Source organism: Pinus tabuliformis, chromosome X (genome assembly GCF_031772625.1).
Source record: "Pinus tabuliformis cultivar Carrire ecotype Pingquan chromosome X, CPIR1, whole genome shotgun sequence".
NCBI classification, from domain to species: Eukaryota; Viridiplantae; Streptophyta; class Pinopsida; order Pinales; family Pinaceae; genus Pinus; species Pinus tabuliformis.
This window is the reverse complement of record NC_142308.1, coordinates 83781109-83797641: the sequence shown is the minus strand read 5'-3', so window position 1 is coordinate 83797641 and position 16533 is coordinate 83781109. Positions and strand designations below refer to the sequence as shown.

Genomic DNA, 16533 nt, shown 5'->3' with positions numbered 1-16533 from the left:
AAAGTAGTAGGAAAGGAAAAGGGAGGGGGAAAGAAAACACAAAAGAACCCTATTGAGAATGATAACAAAACAAGAAGTTGCAACAGTTTTGAGATCTTAGGAGAAAAAGAAGTAGATGGAGGTGACCAAAAGAGTACAGAGAATCAGGCAGCAAGGGGGAAAGGGAAAGAGACCAGCATGGAGTTCACATAGGAACAAAATGAACACACGATGGACCCTTTGAGTACCATGGAAATAGAAAACGACCATGAAATGACTCAAAATGAAAGTGGCACAGAGGACCAAGACTTACAGGAGATCCTGGAAACGGAGAACCTAGAGCTAGAAAAGTTTCTCGAACAAGGAGGAAACCTAGGAATAAACTCCATACCTCAGGAGGATGTTGACAAGGTACAACAGATATTCCTTAACAAGTCACATCAAACAGCTGCAGGAGTCAAAAGAGGACATGATAACCAGGAAAATAAAGGGACTTCCTCAATAGGATTAATAACAGGAAAATTAATAAAAAACCCAGGCAAGAAGAGGGGAAGGAAAAGACAGAAAGAACTACTGCTGGAGTGTGGCAAACTCATGATTGACTCAGGAAGGATGAAAGACCTTTCCAGTTACTCCTTTAAAACCCCACCTCAATGAAAATCACAACCTGGAACATTAGAGGACTAGGGAGTAGAAGAAAATAGAGGAATCTAGGTAATAGGATCAGAGAGGAAAAATCTGACATAGTGTTCATTCAGGAAACAAAATGCTCAGTGGAGAAGATCAGAGAAAAACATAGAAAATGGTTAAATAGATATGAATACCTTGATGTTAAGGCAAATAAATCTGTTGGTGGAATTCTCACTTTATGGGATCCACAGAAATTTGGTGTGATTAATGCGGAGGCTTCCAGGCACCACCTTTCTTTGATTATTCAAATGGTAGGTGACAGGCAATGTTACAGGATCACCAATGTCTATGGTCCTCAGCCAATGGAGGACAAACTTCGACTCCACACAACACTAGAGGATATGAAGAAGAGATACCCAGCTCTACCCTGGATTCTAGGAGGTGATTTTAACATGATAAAATCACTCACAGAGAAGAAAGGAGGAACTAGAACACTTGGTAGGGATTCAGTTGCCTTCCAGAACTTCCTCACCAATATGAAATTGGTAGATATGGAAACCAGCAATGGAATCTTCACTTGGAATAACAAAAGGGGGGGCTCTACCCAAGTAGCCTCAAAATTAGACAGATTTATTATCTCAGAGGAACTTCTTCTCATGGGAAGTAGCTTGACTGCGCTCATACTACCTTTTGGAGGTTCAGATCACTAGCCCATTCAATTGGAAGCTTCTCTATTTGGTAAACTGAGGAACAACCCCTTCAGGTTTGAAAACGCTTGGCTCACACATTCAGATTTCCTCACAAACATTGAAAAATGGTGGAAGGAAGAGCTACACCTTCAAGGTACAAAGATGTTCCTTCTACACTGCAGGCTCAAACACATTAAAGATAGACTCAAAGAGTGGAATAAAAAGGAATTTGGCAATATCTTCAAAGCTAAAGGAGAAGTGGAAAAGAAACTAAAGGAAATAAACCAAATTCTTATCACAGAAGGCTATACAGATGAAAGGAAAGAGATGGCAAAGTCACTTCAGCATGAATGGGAAAATATATGTCTACAAGAGGAAATATTCTAGAGACAGAAATCCAAAGTACAATGGATTAAGGAAGGGGAGAGAAACACCAAATTCTTTCATAGATCCACCATAGCTCACAGAAACAATAACAGAATTGTGAAACTTACAGATCAGCATGGAATAGAAAGAAACACTCATGAAGAGATGGAAGAGGTCCTAGTCCAACATTTTCAGAGAATTGTTGAGGAAACCACAGTAGATAGATATCAGTTTACAAAAATATTTACTCAGTACATTCCTAAATTGGTATCTAGAGAAGACAATTACAATCTCAACAGACCAGTAACAGAGGAAGAGATTGAGGAAGTCATTACAGAGATGCACAACGGGAAAGCACCAGGCCCGGATGGCTTCAATGTGGACTTTTTCAAAACATGTTGGAGGATAGTAAAATAGGATATTCTGGAGGTAGTGGAAGACTCTCGAAGATTTAAAACAGTCTTGAAGGTGCTCAATGAATCTTTCATAGCCTTAATCCCCAAACAGGAAAAGGCCACCTCTCCAGACAGATTTATACCTATAGCATTATGCAATGTGGTGTACAAAATAATATCCAAAGTAATTGCCAACTATCTCAAACCACTCCTCCCTACCCTAGTGTCAAAGGAGCAAACAGGCTATGTGGAAGGAAGACAAATTCTTAATAACATAATTCAAGCACATGAAGTGGTTCATTCACTCAGTACCAATAAATAGGTAGGGATGATAATTCAGCTGGACATAGAAAAGGCCTATGATAAACTTAGCTGGTCGTACATAAGCCTATGGTTTTGATTACAATTGGATTAAGTGGGTCGTGGTGCTAGTTACCACTGCCAGTTGTTCAATTCTTCTCAATGGCTCTCACTCCAAAGCATTCAAGTCTACTAGAGGTCTCAGACAAGGTGATCCTCTTTCTCCTTTCCTTTTCATTCTAATGATGGAAAGGTTAGGGAGAGCAATTAGAGCTGCTAAGGAGGAAGGGAGAATTCAAGGTCTGAGACTCACTCAAGGTGGGGAATCGGTGACACATCAGCAATTTGTGGATGATACTATGCTTCAAGGCACACCCACAGTCAAGGAAGCCAAATCATTTAAGCAGATTCCAAGTGAGTTTGCTATGGCAGCGGGCACAAAGGTTAGTCTTACTAAATCAAAGATTTTCTTTTTCAACACAAATATTTTGATTCAAAGAAATCTTTCTAGAATTTTGGGCTTTCAAAGAGAGTCATTGCCCTTGAAGTACCTAGGAGTTCCCCTCACTAACAAACCATTACACAAGGAAATCTAGGAGCTTGTTCTAAATAAGCTAAAAGATAAGATTAGCAAATGGAAAAATAGAGCCCTAAATCTAGCAGGGAGGTTGATTCTAACTAAGGCTATCCTCCAAACCATCCCTATCTATATGCTATCAGCCATTCTGGCACCAACTGGTGTAATTACTAAAATAAGAAACACTCAGAGAGAATTTCTCTGGGGGAAAGGTGAAGAAAAGAAGAAATGGGCCCTAGTGGCATGGGACAGGGTATGCAAACCAAAATCCCATGGTGGCTTGGGTCTTCATGACCCAGGAATTCTTAACAGAGTTCTAGGAGCCAAAGTCTGGTGGAGATGGCTAAAATAAATACAAGCCCCATGGGAAAAACTATGGAAGCGAAAGTATGGAAGTGATTGGCAGGAGAAGAACCTCATAAGAATGACAGGACAAGTAAAAGGTTCACCAATTTGGAATAGGGCATGGGAGAACAGAGCCCTAATCCAAAAACATAGTTTCTGGGAGATTAGAAAGGGAAATCTGGCCTGGTTCTAGGAGGATAATTGATAGTAGGAGGACAATCTACACAGTGAAGAATTAGCAGACATTCACACAGATACCATCAACAAAGGATTAAGGAGGGTAAGTGACTGTTGAGATCAATCAAAGAACAATGGGAAATGGCGAATATAGAAACTTCCAGATTACAGTGAAATGGGCAAGATGAATACTCAAGCTATTGCCCTTAATGGTCTTTTGGAAAAGAGGCAAATATTAACCGCACCCTTGGACGATCAATTAAGATGGGGAAAGAACAAGGCAGGTATCTTCACCCTTAAGGAGGCCAAAAGGATAGACACAGGGCTTACCTTTCCAAACACTGATAAGACATGGAAAGAACTCTGGGATAATCCTCATTGGATGAAAGTTAAACTGTTCAAGTGGTTGGTTCAATAGGGCAAGATTCTGACATGGGACAACCTAAGAAAAAGAGGCTTTGTTGGCCCCTCAAGATGTGACCCATGTAGACAATAGGAAGAAACCACTAATCATCTCTTGAATATATGCTCATTCACTACAACACTGTGGAATTGGGTTGGAGATATCTTCAAGTAGACAAACAGACATGTAAATGACATCATTGCTACACTGAAAAAGTAGCGAAAAGTTTTTTTGGATGATGAGATAATAAACTCTGCCTAGGCGTTGACCCTAGGGTTCTTAATCTAGAATGTTTGGAAGGAGCGCAATAATAGGATTTTCAAGGATAAGGCGAGCCCAGTGAGCAGCATCCTAAAGCTAATCCTTAAGCAACTCAAAGAGACTGTTCACATCCTGGGAGGTGTCACTATAGGAAAACTCATAGGACAAAGAGAGGCCAAAATCCTGGAGAAGTTAGAGCTTAAGGTTCATCTCCCACGGTGTTCTATGCAGATCAAAAAGAATACCTCAGCAGAAGAGACTTTTTGACAACCCCTTGCACAAGATTTTTTAAAATTTAACATAGATGGAGCCTCAAAAGGAAATCCGGGAAAAGCAGGTTATGGAGGGGTCATGAGGGATGAGGAAGGAAACATACAGGTCATCTTCCACAGTTATCTAGGAAAAGCAACCAACAATATGGCTGAGCTCATAGCGATGGAATTATGCTTGGAAATACTTCTCAAGTACAACATACATAATGTCATCATTGAGGCTGACTCGGAATTAGTCATTAATTCGGTGAAGAGGATAAATGTTGGCGCAGCACCAGAGAAAATCTCAAGACACTGGTGGCTTCTGCAAGTCTACCAAAGAATCCAATCACACCTAAGAGTTCTAAGAACTCTTAGGTTGGTGCATGTCCACAGGGAAGCCAACAAAGTAGCGGATTGGCTGGCTAATGAGGGGGTTCGAAACAAGCATATCGACTTGTGTTGCTAGTGGGAGGAGGTAACGAATGACAGGATGAAGGAGGAATGCTCATCTCAGGCCCTCATCGACAAACAGTAGTATTAGAACAAATCAAGAGATAGAATTTCAATTCATGTCAATGAAGAATAAGATTACATCAGACAGTTTATCAGAGGATATGCACTGTCAGTTCTTCTAGAAGCAGGAATAAAGGCAGAAATTGAGACAGGAGATATCACCTCAAAGGGAGAAGCGATGAGAGAATGTGCATTAAACAAACACCACAAAGCACCAACACCAATCCTAAGGCATTCCATGCAGGAGTCCACCCTTCCTGATATGTCTTCCTCGTGCAATGTGTTGGAGGTCAAAGGAAAAGAAAACCGGGGGCAAAAACTGCTCGAGATATACCACCTGCATCGGGCACCGCCTGACCCAAGAGTGGTTTTCTCGAAGGACAAGCGATGCCATTTAGCAAGCAACGTGTGGTGGTGGATGAAAAGTGATTACCACCTTCATCACTAGTTAATCCGCGAGTAGATGTACAGTCCGATTTTGATTGTGGCCATTAGATCCGGAGGGAGAAGATCAACGACCACCTTTTGGCTTTGCAAGTTGGTGGGCCCAAAAGGATAAAACTAATAATGGTTTACCACCTTCATCGGGCACCATCCAAACCAAAGACGGTTTTTCTAAAAAGCTAGCGATTCCACTCAGGAAGCAACACGTGGTGGAGGACGGGAAAAGCAAACTGCCTTCATCGCGCGGTATTCAGTGGGCTTTTAAGCCACACGATATGGACACCAGCCATTGGATCAGAAGGGAAAGATCAACGGTCAGCGTTGATCGAGCAGCTTAAGGGTTTTTCTGCGGGCTTCACCTCCGTGCGTGTTGATTTTTGACCGCTGGATAGGAAGGAGACAGATCAACGGTGGGTTTTGGGGAGCAGACTTTGGATCCACTTGCCCGCTTTTGGTTCCAGGGCAGTCTAGGTATTGTTTCTGTTTGACTAATGGAGGGTTTTATGGGTACTTTGGGTAATTTCCCTCTCCCTTTGTGAGAGTTTTCACCTCTGTGCATCTGTTGTAACCTGTGTAAATAATTTTTTACCTAAGTTAATAGAAGGACCGTCTCTTGCTTTAGCAAAAAAAATTAACTGAAATCAAGTTTCTAGAAAAACTTGGAACATAAAAGGTCTTTTCTAATTCTAAAACAAAGCCACTACTTAAAGTTAAATAGCATGTTCCTATAGCTTCCACATGCGAGCCCATCTTGTTTCCTGATAAGATTCTTTGCTCACTTCCCACTGGCTTCCTCAGGTTTTGGAAACCCTGTATGGAATTCAAAATGTGAATTGTTCATCCAAAATCAATCCACTAGGTGTTAATATTGACATTAACCACATTAGATTCATAACAAACAAATGATATTGGATTACCTTTGTCCGCAAGCCATTTTTGAAATTTGGCGTATTTATTCTTCATGTGTCCCTTCTTTTTATAGAAGAAACACTTGGAATCCTTCTTGATATCAGCTTGGGGAGGTACTTACCTTTCCCTTTCTTATTGGCTTGAGATTTTCTCTTTCCTCGCGTTGCCAGCATTGCACTTTCTCCCAATTCCATCACCAGTCTCTCTTCCTCTTGAACACACATGATCATGAGTTCATTAATTGACCATTTATCCTTATGTGTGTTGTATGAGATTTTGAAAGGTCTGTATTGGTACGAAAGGGTGTTCAGAATGTATTTTACCAGGAAGGACTCCGATATTCAAACCTCAAGTTTCTTCAATTGAGCCACAGTGTCCCTCATTTGCATGATGTGCTCGCGCACACCTTTCACACTAGTGAGCCTTAGGGATGAGAACTTCATGATTAGGGTGCTTGCTAGTGCCTTGTCTGAAGTGACGAATTGATCATCAATGGCTTTCAGCAAGTCTCAGACTTTTTCATGCCGATCAACAGAACCACGAATACCAGCTGAAATTTTAGTCTTAATGAACATCATGCTTAGGTGATTAGATCGCTCCCATTCTTCATAAAGCGTGATGTCCGCTGCAGTGCTAGTATTAGTGAGTATCAGTGGTTCATCTTTCCTAATAGCATAGTCTATGTCCATCCACCCTAAATGAAGGAGAATTCTCTCCTTCCAGACCTTATAGTTATCTCTCTTAAGTTCAAGGATATCACAACGAATTTCAGAGAAATTTGCAAGTTGTACAACTGCATAAAATTAAAGATCACATGCTTATGTTAAATTTGAGGCCTAAATAAAATTTCATGCTTTACCAATGTAAATCATGCTTAAAATTGAATCTAATGACATAAAAATTGTCTATGGACTAAATTTTCAATTCAAGAAGATTCAATTATTCTTTATGATAGAGTTTATCAAATTATTCACTTAATTCATAATTCTAAAGGGTATATTATGATTATAATTCGATATAAATTCTATCTTAGATTTGAACTTTATGATAAAACTATTAATTCATAATTCCTGTGGGTAAGTTATGAATATTTTATCCTAATTAATTATATAAATATAATAAAAATTCCTATGGGATAAAATTTATTATATTTAGTATAATTAATTACAATTAATGTCTAAATATTCTTTATGTGATCCTAATCAATCATAATATATAATATTATTTAATTAGAGATGTTGTGGCTATTCTCCAATCAATTAAAATTATATGGATCACTAGACATTATTTCTTTTATGCATAAAAAATTAGCTTGAAATAAACTATAATATTCATGCATAACATTCAACGATGGGTCTCGTATACTCATCCAAAATAGCATGTTTTAATTTAAAACAGAAATAATCAATTCATGCAAATTAAATACGAGCATAGTTAATAAATTTTGCACAACAATTATCCAAAATGCATATAATTAAATAAATATTATAACCATAAAAATTGAGCAAAAATTAGACATATTTCCAAATGAATGCCTTAATTCAGAAAAGGCTCAAGATATGGCATCGAACCAAATAGAGCATGTCAAGGCAAAGATAAAAAATGGCTCCGATACCAAATGATAACTAAACAACGATTCTTTAATGCAGAATAAACACTTAAAAAGAATCGAAAACTTGAATGCCCAAGAAATCATACCTCTGGCCATTAATGCTACTCACACTCAGATATCAAATGAAAGCAAGATTGCATGTAACTTTCTCTTTCACGGTAGTTACCCCAATTTACTGTTGTATGCGATAATGGAAATGCCGAAATAAAGCTACTAAGCTCCAACAACTCCGTTCAGCAGCAATGATAATCATCTCAATTAATTCCCACAATGAGTTTGAGCAATGTCATCGAGCTTAAGAATGTATGCACATAATCCTAAAGATTATAACCACACCAAATACAATACAAAACAGGCATACAGCGATGGGGGAAATATGCTGCAGGAGCAGTCAAGAACAGGGGGTGCAAAAGCTAGAAGCAATCATGTACGTGGGACAGCTAATGGCCCAGATAGTTGGGTACATACCCACGCGTTTAGTGAACAAGTTGTTGTTGGGAAAGAGATATGGAGCAGACAAGGATAAATGGAACAATTATATAGAGGTAGGCAGATCAATCCCAAATCCTGTTTGGCACTTCCAAGCTCTACACACTCTAACTTGATGGTGTAAGGCTGAAGGGGATTGAGTCAACCTTCTTTTGGCTATGTGTCAAGTGTTCCACAGATCATGGTAGAGAACTGTAAAGGGAGTAATGGACCACTCCAGAAACTCCCAACAAGAAATTAATTTAACTGCAATTGATTTCTGTAATTTAAGGAAATGATTGAAATTGATTTCCATAATTTAAGGAAATGACTGCAGTTGGTTTCCAGAATATTGAGGTCAATGGGAGAGGAAGCTTCACAAATAAATCATTTTTCTATCTAACATTAAATTAATGTTAATATAGAAAAACCATAAAGGGAAAAAACAATCCTCATAACACGCTTCTTTCCTTGTCTCGAGGCGGGTCGTGGAACTTGAGAACTACGCACAGGACCCACTCCTTTACTCCTTTATGACCTTTAGGGAGAAGCATCTGCAGGACCACCCTTTTATAACCTTTAGGGAGAAGTCATCTACAGCAAATCAATGAACGACCCCTAAGACTTGTATATGCTGTTATAAATTGGTAATCATAGATCTCCCAGAACCACCCTGCAAAATTGCTAAGCAAATTAGTTTAGTTTGAGGCGCTTTTCCAGAACGAACAATGGCTGTTTTGATGAAAAGCCTCCTTTCATGCATTGCTGTAATGATGTTTATGTGTTCGATTACTAACAGCGTGCATGGGCAACTGAGCTCAACGTTTTATAACAATTCTTGCCCGGCGGTTCTGTCCATAGTGCAAGCGGCAGTAAAGCAAGCAGTGGCTAAGGAAAAACGTATGGGGACCTCGCTTCTCCGCCTCCACTTCCACGACCGCTTCGTTAATGTGAGTGAAAGAATTTAGTTTTATCATTGAACGTGCTTAACAATGGTATTCTTTAATGTCAATATTTTGCTAATAGAAACTCATTTATTTTATATGTAATGGAGTTGGCTCTCTCTTTCTGTTTTTTAGGTATTTAAACTGGGTTTTTAATTTTATATGGATTTTGTATCTTGAAAAATCTTTAGAGCACTTCCATTGTAAGGGTTATTTATCAAACTTCCCCAGATTTTTGAGAAATTAGAGGGAAAAAACCCACCTGAAAAACTTTCAAAAAATCTTACCAAAAATAACTCTATTAAGAATAAGAGTTTACCAAAAACAACTCTACCAAGGATAAGGGTTTAAATATATTTATGAATATAAAATAATATATTTAGTCAAAGAATATTTAGCAATGGGCATTGATTTGGTTGCATTAGATCTTGAAATTTGGCATCAATAAAAACTTAAAATATTAATGAAATTGTTTAATATCCAACTTCAAAGTTATTATTGTAATCAATTTTATTTTATTTTATTCATTGTTTTTTCAATTTTTTTAAATATGTATTTTTTCTTTATTTAAATTGAATTTATAAATGTGTAAATGAATTTATTAGTTAAAAAATTTATAGAATATTTTAATTGTGTAAATTTACACATCCAATACATACTATTTTAACCATCTCTTTAATTTTAAACAAAATGGCCAAAACATATTAAAAAAAATCTATATATATAACAACTAAATATATTCCAATTAAAAATTTAAAAAAACACTTTATATGTTGTATTTTCAGTAACCTTATAAACATACATCGAATTTTAAAAACAACTAACTCATATTAAGAAACACTTTATAGGTTGTATTTTCAGTAACCTATTTACATGGAATTTTTGAAAACTTACTCATATCAAAGTGAGGATGTATTTGAACTCTTGAAAGTTTAGGCTTTTTTTTTTTAATTTTAAATTATATAATCTCCATAACTCAATTATATATATATAAATAAAAAAAATTCTGATTCTTTTAAATTTTGAATTATATAATCCCTATAACTCAATTATATATATATATATATATATATATATATATAAACAGTTTAAATAACAAAAAAATCTATATTTCACCAACCTACTACACTTATGTTCAACATGTTTTAAATAGCCTCGAAAAAACATCACCATCTCACCAACCCATTACATCTGTATTCAATAAAATTAAATAAATATAACTATAAATAAACTTTACAATTTGGACAACGTTATTTAATTTTTAGTTCTTAAAAAAATACGGAAATTAAAACAATGGCTTCCTAATTTTTACATTATATTTCCTATAATTAATTATCTTCAATACATCTAAATTGAATAAAACTAATTAAATAAATAAAACTATAAATAAACCTTATAATTTGGACAACCTTATTCCAATTTATGTATTTATTTAGTTCATAGAATCTTAGATTCAGGATGTGGGTAGTCACTACTCTTAACATTCCTTGTAATAGGTCAAATCCCATGGGTATTAAACATAAAAAATACCCATGCATTTATTTATTCTGGTTACACAATTTTTGAAGGTGTCATTTATTGCAGGGCTGCGATGGGTCGGTGCTGTTGGACGACTCCTCCACTCTAACCGGCGAGAAGACCGCCATTCCCAATAACAATTCGGCGAGAGGTTTCGAAGTGATAGATACCATAAAAACCCAAGTCGAGAATGCTTGCAGCGGAGTCGTTTCTTGCGCAGACATTCTTGCTATTGCTGCACGCGATTCTGTCGTTGAAGTAAGCTCTGTTGTTGTCGTTCTTGTTTTGAATAATTTCTTAGAACTGAAACATTCCTGAGAATATGCTGAAATAACCTATGTTGTTGTCGTTCTTGTTTTGAATAATTTCTTGGAACTGAACCCCTCCTGATTATATCAAGTAATAATGAATATTTTATATAAAATTTTTAATTACCAGTTGGGTGGGCCTTCATGGAACGTGATGCTGGGGAGGCGAGACTCGAGAACAGCAAACTTAAGCGCCGCAAACGCTAACATTCCACCCCCCACTTCCAATCTAAGCACCATCATCTCACTATTCAGAGCGTAGGGGCTCTCCACAACGGAAATGGTTACACTTGCTGGTAATATTATTTTTTTCATACAATATCAGTATAATGCATTAATTATTATAAAATTGTAATGAGGAGAAAATATATATTTTATATATTTTTGGGGAGTGTTTTTAATATTGGGTAATCTATATTTTTGGGGAGTGCTTTTAATATTGGGTAATCAGAAGGATATGGGTGTTAAATAATTGACTGATTGTTAAATATTTGGCTAAACAGTAATCTAGATAAATGGAGATAAAATTATTTTTTCATATAATAATAGTATAATGTATTTCCTTGAAATATGATATACTCCAGAGAATTAATTTAATTGGTTGAGTTCAGTATTTCCTTGAAATAAAATTCCATTATTGTGGTTGGGAAAATAAATTGCCATCAATATGATATGATATATTCAATCCGCTGGTGCTCATACTATCGGGCAAGCTCGGTGCGTGAGTTTCAGAGGCCATATTTACAACAACACCAATATAGACACTACCTACTCTATTTCATTACGTTCAATGTGTCCTCCTACCAACGCCACTGGATTATGTGACTCCCACCACCAATAACTACTGCAACAATTTGAAAATCAAGAAAGGGCTTCTCCACTCTGATCAGGAAATTTTCAACGGAAAGCCCACTGATTCACAGATGACTTTGTACAGTACCAACCAGAACAATTTTTTCTCCGGCTTTGCTGCGGCCATAGTAAAGATGGGGAATATCAAACCTCTGACGGACAGCAGCGGAGAGATCCGAAAGAATTGCAGAAAGCCTAACTAGCAACTGGCCGTTGTCCGCCGAATAGTTTACTGTGTTTAGTCAGCCGAACAGCATGGTGTCCTTAATCTGAAAGTGGAAGTATTCGATTTTTAATCTGCCGAATGTCTTTAATTTGTAATCGCAAGTATTAGATGGCGTAGACTGAAAATAATATGTTCTATTTTGAGTTTTACAAAGTGGAATCTGCGCCAAATTTTATTTGGAAGGGCTTTCATAAATAAGTTTTAAAAGTTAATTTTTGTTGGCTCATAAGCAAAAATTGGAGCTCAATATTAACATCCCAATCCAAATCCAGAACTTTTGACACCCTTTAACTTAAATTCCATTCATCATTAATTCTCCTATTAGTTTATTTAGTTTTCTTATATTGTTCCTTGCATTATTTGACTCTAATCCCTCGTATAAATATTTTTAAGATATTAATTAATTTCAGCATACTATGAATACATTAATTATTCTTGACACCCTTTAACTTAAATTCCATTCATCATTAATTCTCCCATTGGTTTATTTAGTTTTCTTATATTGTTCCTTGCATTATTTGACTCCAATCCCTCGTATAAATATTTTTAAGATATTAATTAATTTCAATATACTATGAATATAATAATTATTCTTAAATATAAAGAATACAGTAATCATTTTATATTATAACAGCAAATAAATTATTAATTTTAATAATATAAATATACATATCAATTAACCTTTGTAAAAACTTTTTAATTCATATCAGTATTAATTTTATTAATAACATAATCACTCAAATTATAAAATATGCATAATTTTTTTAGTAATTTTATTGTCCATCATTTTTCTCAAAAACCTAAAAACATTTCCTTATTTATCAAATACTAAAGGTGATTAGTTTTCCATATATTTGTATATTTTGGTCATTTCCTTATTTATCAAAATACTAAAGGTGATTAGTTTTCTATATATTTGTATATTTTGGTGATAAACCTCAGTAGTGAGTTTGAAACATCAATCTCCAAATCAATATAAATAGGTTCCGAAAAGCAATTACAACTAAGTAACAATCAAAAAAATCTTAAATCTGAAATTTTCAAAAATGTGAATATTCCACCCAAACCAACTATTTAATTAATCATCAAGCTCAAAGAACAAAGGATGTCATTTATGCCTAAGCTAGATTTTGATATTCCATGGGGATTCTTCAATGGCATGAGTTAAGCCCATCCTCTAGTCTACAAGATTGGAATCATTTGATTTGTGAATCAAAATAATTATCTTCACATTAAGTATGCTCCACGAAAGGGATCAAATAACAAAGTTGATTTTTTTCCTCTTGAATCTTCTCTTAGTTGCCAATGAGAAAGGTGTAAATTAACTATAGATGTTGAAAAACTTGAAGTTCGTTAGGAATTGGGTCTCGAAGAAGGTCATTGTGGAAAATGTGTGCTTAGGCTCTCTATTGCAAGACTTATGGGTTTCAATGAAATATTTTGAATGGATTCATTCAGACATGTCTACAGAGCGCTCAATGTGAAATATGTTGTGTTGTCAAAGGAAGCTTTGGCTCTACCTCTAGAGTCATTCGATATCTAAGAGTTCTTAGATGGCTCAAAGACATAATATATAGAAATCCATTTCTAGTCTTTTTTTCTTAATGAGGTTGTTTTTCGTAGTTGGTCTTTATTTGTTGTAAAGGAGTATATGGATATTATAAAGTGAAAGCATGATCCTAATGCTATGGTAAGAAAGTAAGTTTTGTTTTAAAATATTTTGTAAATGATGCACAATCGATAGAAGTCTGAATTGCTAAGGGATAAAATAATGTATTAAAGTAGTGAATAATCTATTTACTAGACTCTCGAAGAGGTTTAACACCATATTAATTCTAGCAAGGACTACAATGAATGTAAATATTTATTCCTTAGAAAATTTATATATATAGATATATATTTTGTTATTATAAAATTTTATCATTTCAAGTTTGTTATTTCAATCAATAAATTATAGAGTTGTATAAAAGTAGAAAACTAACCATTAGTAATACATTGCATGCCATCTTATTTTTTAAGATTAATATATCTAAAGTTTAAGTGTGTTATTTTTTAGAAGAGTGTTTTGTTACAACACAAATGGTACCAAAGCTACGTCTTTTTATGTCCTAGTCAAAGAAGAGATGTTCCACTTTCAAATTTTCTTCAAGGACTCTGTAGAAACTATAGATGCCATTCTAAAAGTAGCTAACCATTTTCTATTAATCTGGAGGGAAATTTGCATCTCATAGATGAAATCACAAAGGAATAACTTCTTGGTGTCCTTACATAGCTTACAAGAGGATTGTCGGCTGGATAAATCGCTCTTGTGGACAAGACCGATCTCCCTAGTATCAACAGATATCTAGCGACAAGCAGAACAAGCAAATCTATCTTTCTCTAAATATATGGTGATTTATTAATAAAAACCAAGAGGTGTTTTAGACCCTACCTTAAGTCCAACACTAGTTTGTGGCAGCCACGCTTCGACCGTCCGAATGAGTTTCCTTTTAAGAACCTGCAAACACAAACAAGCACACATCAAATAACACCTGCATAGCCAATATAATAAATCATATTCATCATGGTGATCAAGAAATCCATGAAATAAACCATAGAAGATAGCTTATTGAGAAAAATAAACTTGATTGTATTAACTTTAAACAAAGAAGAGATTTACAACCTTGGTGCCTTGATGTTGTACAAGCTCCTCCCAGGGTCCAAGCAAGAATCTCCTCTACTTTGACAAGCTTCACACTCTTCCCAATGAGATCAAAAGGTATGTAATTTCTCCTCTCAAGCTCAATTAGGAAGTCTAAATTCCAACAACATTTAACCTGAAAAATATTCAGCTTTCAACCTCCGTAGTAACCAGCCCAATGCCTCATTTTATAGTTCAGAGGGAGGAAGTTATAGGTCCACCTATGAAGGGATAGAGTCCTCGTTCAAAGGGATAATCTCCTCACATCAAGGGAGTAGCTCCTTTAGTTATGGGATGCATGAACCTCAAAGGAGCGAACTTGCCACCTCAAGATTCCCTCTAGAAGCTTCCAGAAATAACCCAAAGTGAGTTTTTAAGAATGTACTTGCGCCTTTTTTACTTTTACAGGGGTCCACACCCATTACACAGAAACAGAGTGGGCAAGTCCGCAGGGAACATGACCAGTAGGTGCAGGACCGCAGGTAATGCTAAGAGAAAGTGTGGAACCAGAGTTTTGGAGATTTTCAAGGACTTTCTCTCATTTTTCAAGGCTTGACATGAAGAGCTCAGGTTTAAGACTTGCATAGGAGGAAAATATGAGTGGTGATAGACTCACACTAACTGCAGAATGTCATGGTGACAATATTTTGTGTAACAGATTGCCCCCTAAAGTGCGAAGTCTGTAATAGATGAGGATAGTATTTGTCATCTAGGAAGAGTGAAGTACTTTATCATTTCGAGGATCATCCTATGGAGAGCCTGGTTGGAATCTGTAAAAACATTCAATACAAAATATATATATGTGATCATATCATCGCTGAGGTAGGCATTCCCATACTCAGATCAAAACTGACTAGAAAACTAACTAAACTGCTTTGATATAGGAATGATCTTGTAATACATCACAAGTATAGACATATGTAGACACAGGATGGGCGCAGCCACCTGTTTATGAATAGTCCACTGTATAATCAATAACAAAATTCCTCGCAGCCTGGATGGTGGAAACTAGATCCAGGGTCTTGATTTCTGCTTCCCGAACTAGTACGATTCTATCCATGTGAATGAATGTGTCGAAGTCGAACATGGTAGAAACCACTTGATTACCAGTCAATGATGTAAACTGTTAACAAGTGTGATAGAAACCACCAGTAATGTCAATGGCTCTCAAAGTACTCATTACAATCCATGAAATGTGAATAGATGAGTTGATGTCGAACATGTCACAGAATCCTTTGATCGAAGGTCAATGATGCAACCTGTCGTCGAAGGCGAGAAACCTGCCATTGAGGCATGCAGATTCCAAGGTATTGACGATTTCTAGATCATCTTTCTAGAGTCGATAGAAAGCGATCCGTCGTAGGCAAGCGCACAACACGAAATCATAGATCAAGTTTTGAAGAAATATATTTGCAAGGACTGACTCAGGGATGGTCAAGATGGATGACAGATATTTTGCAGATGAATGGTTTATTTGCACTGACCTTTTACACACACAATGCCACTGCAGATGGTTTGGTGACAATTGACCCAAAGCTAATACCCAGAAACCGACTAAAGACTTTCAATATGGTTTGATTAACTGTTAGGCAAAGGATTTCCCAACCCAGGTGAACAAAAAGTGTCATGTTCAAGAGTGGTTGAATGATTTTCTAAGACACAAAGTATAACAAACAGGTTCAT

General features: G+C 36.1%; 1 pseudogene; it reads left to right on the top strand.

The window, feature by feature from the left end:
* Positions 1-9050: 9050 nt before the first annotated feature.
* Positions 9051-12147, top strand: LOC149138481 (cationic peroxidase 1-like; annotated as a pseudogene).
* The last annotated feature ends 4386 nt before the right edge of the window (positions 12148-16533 follow it).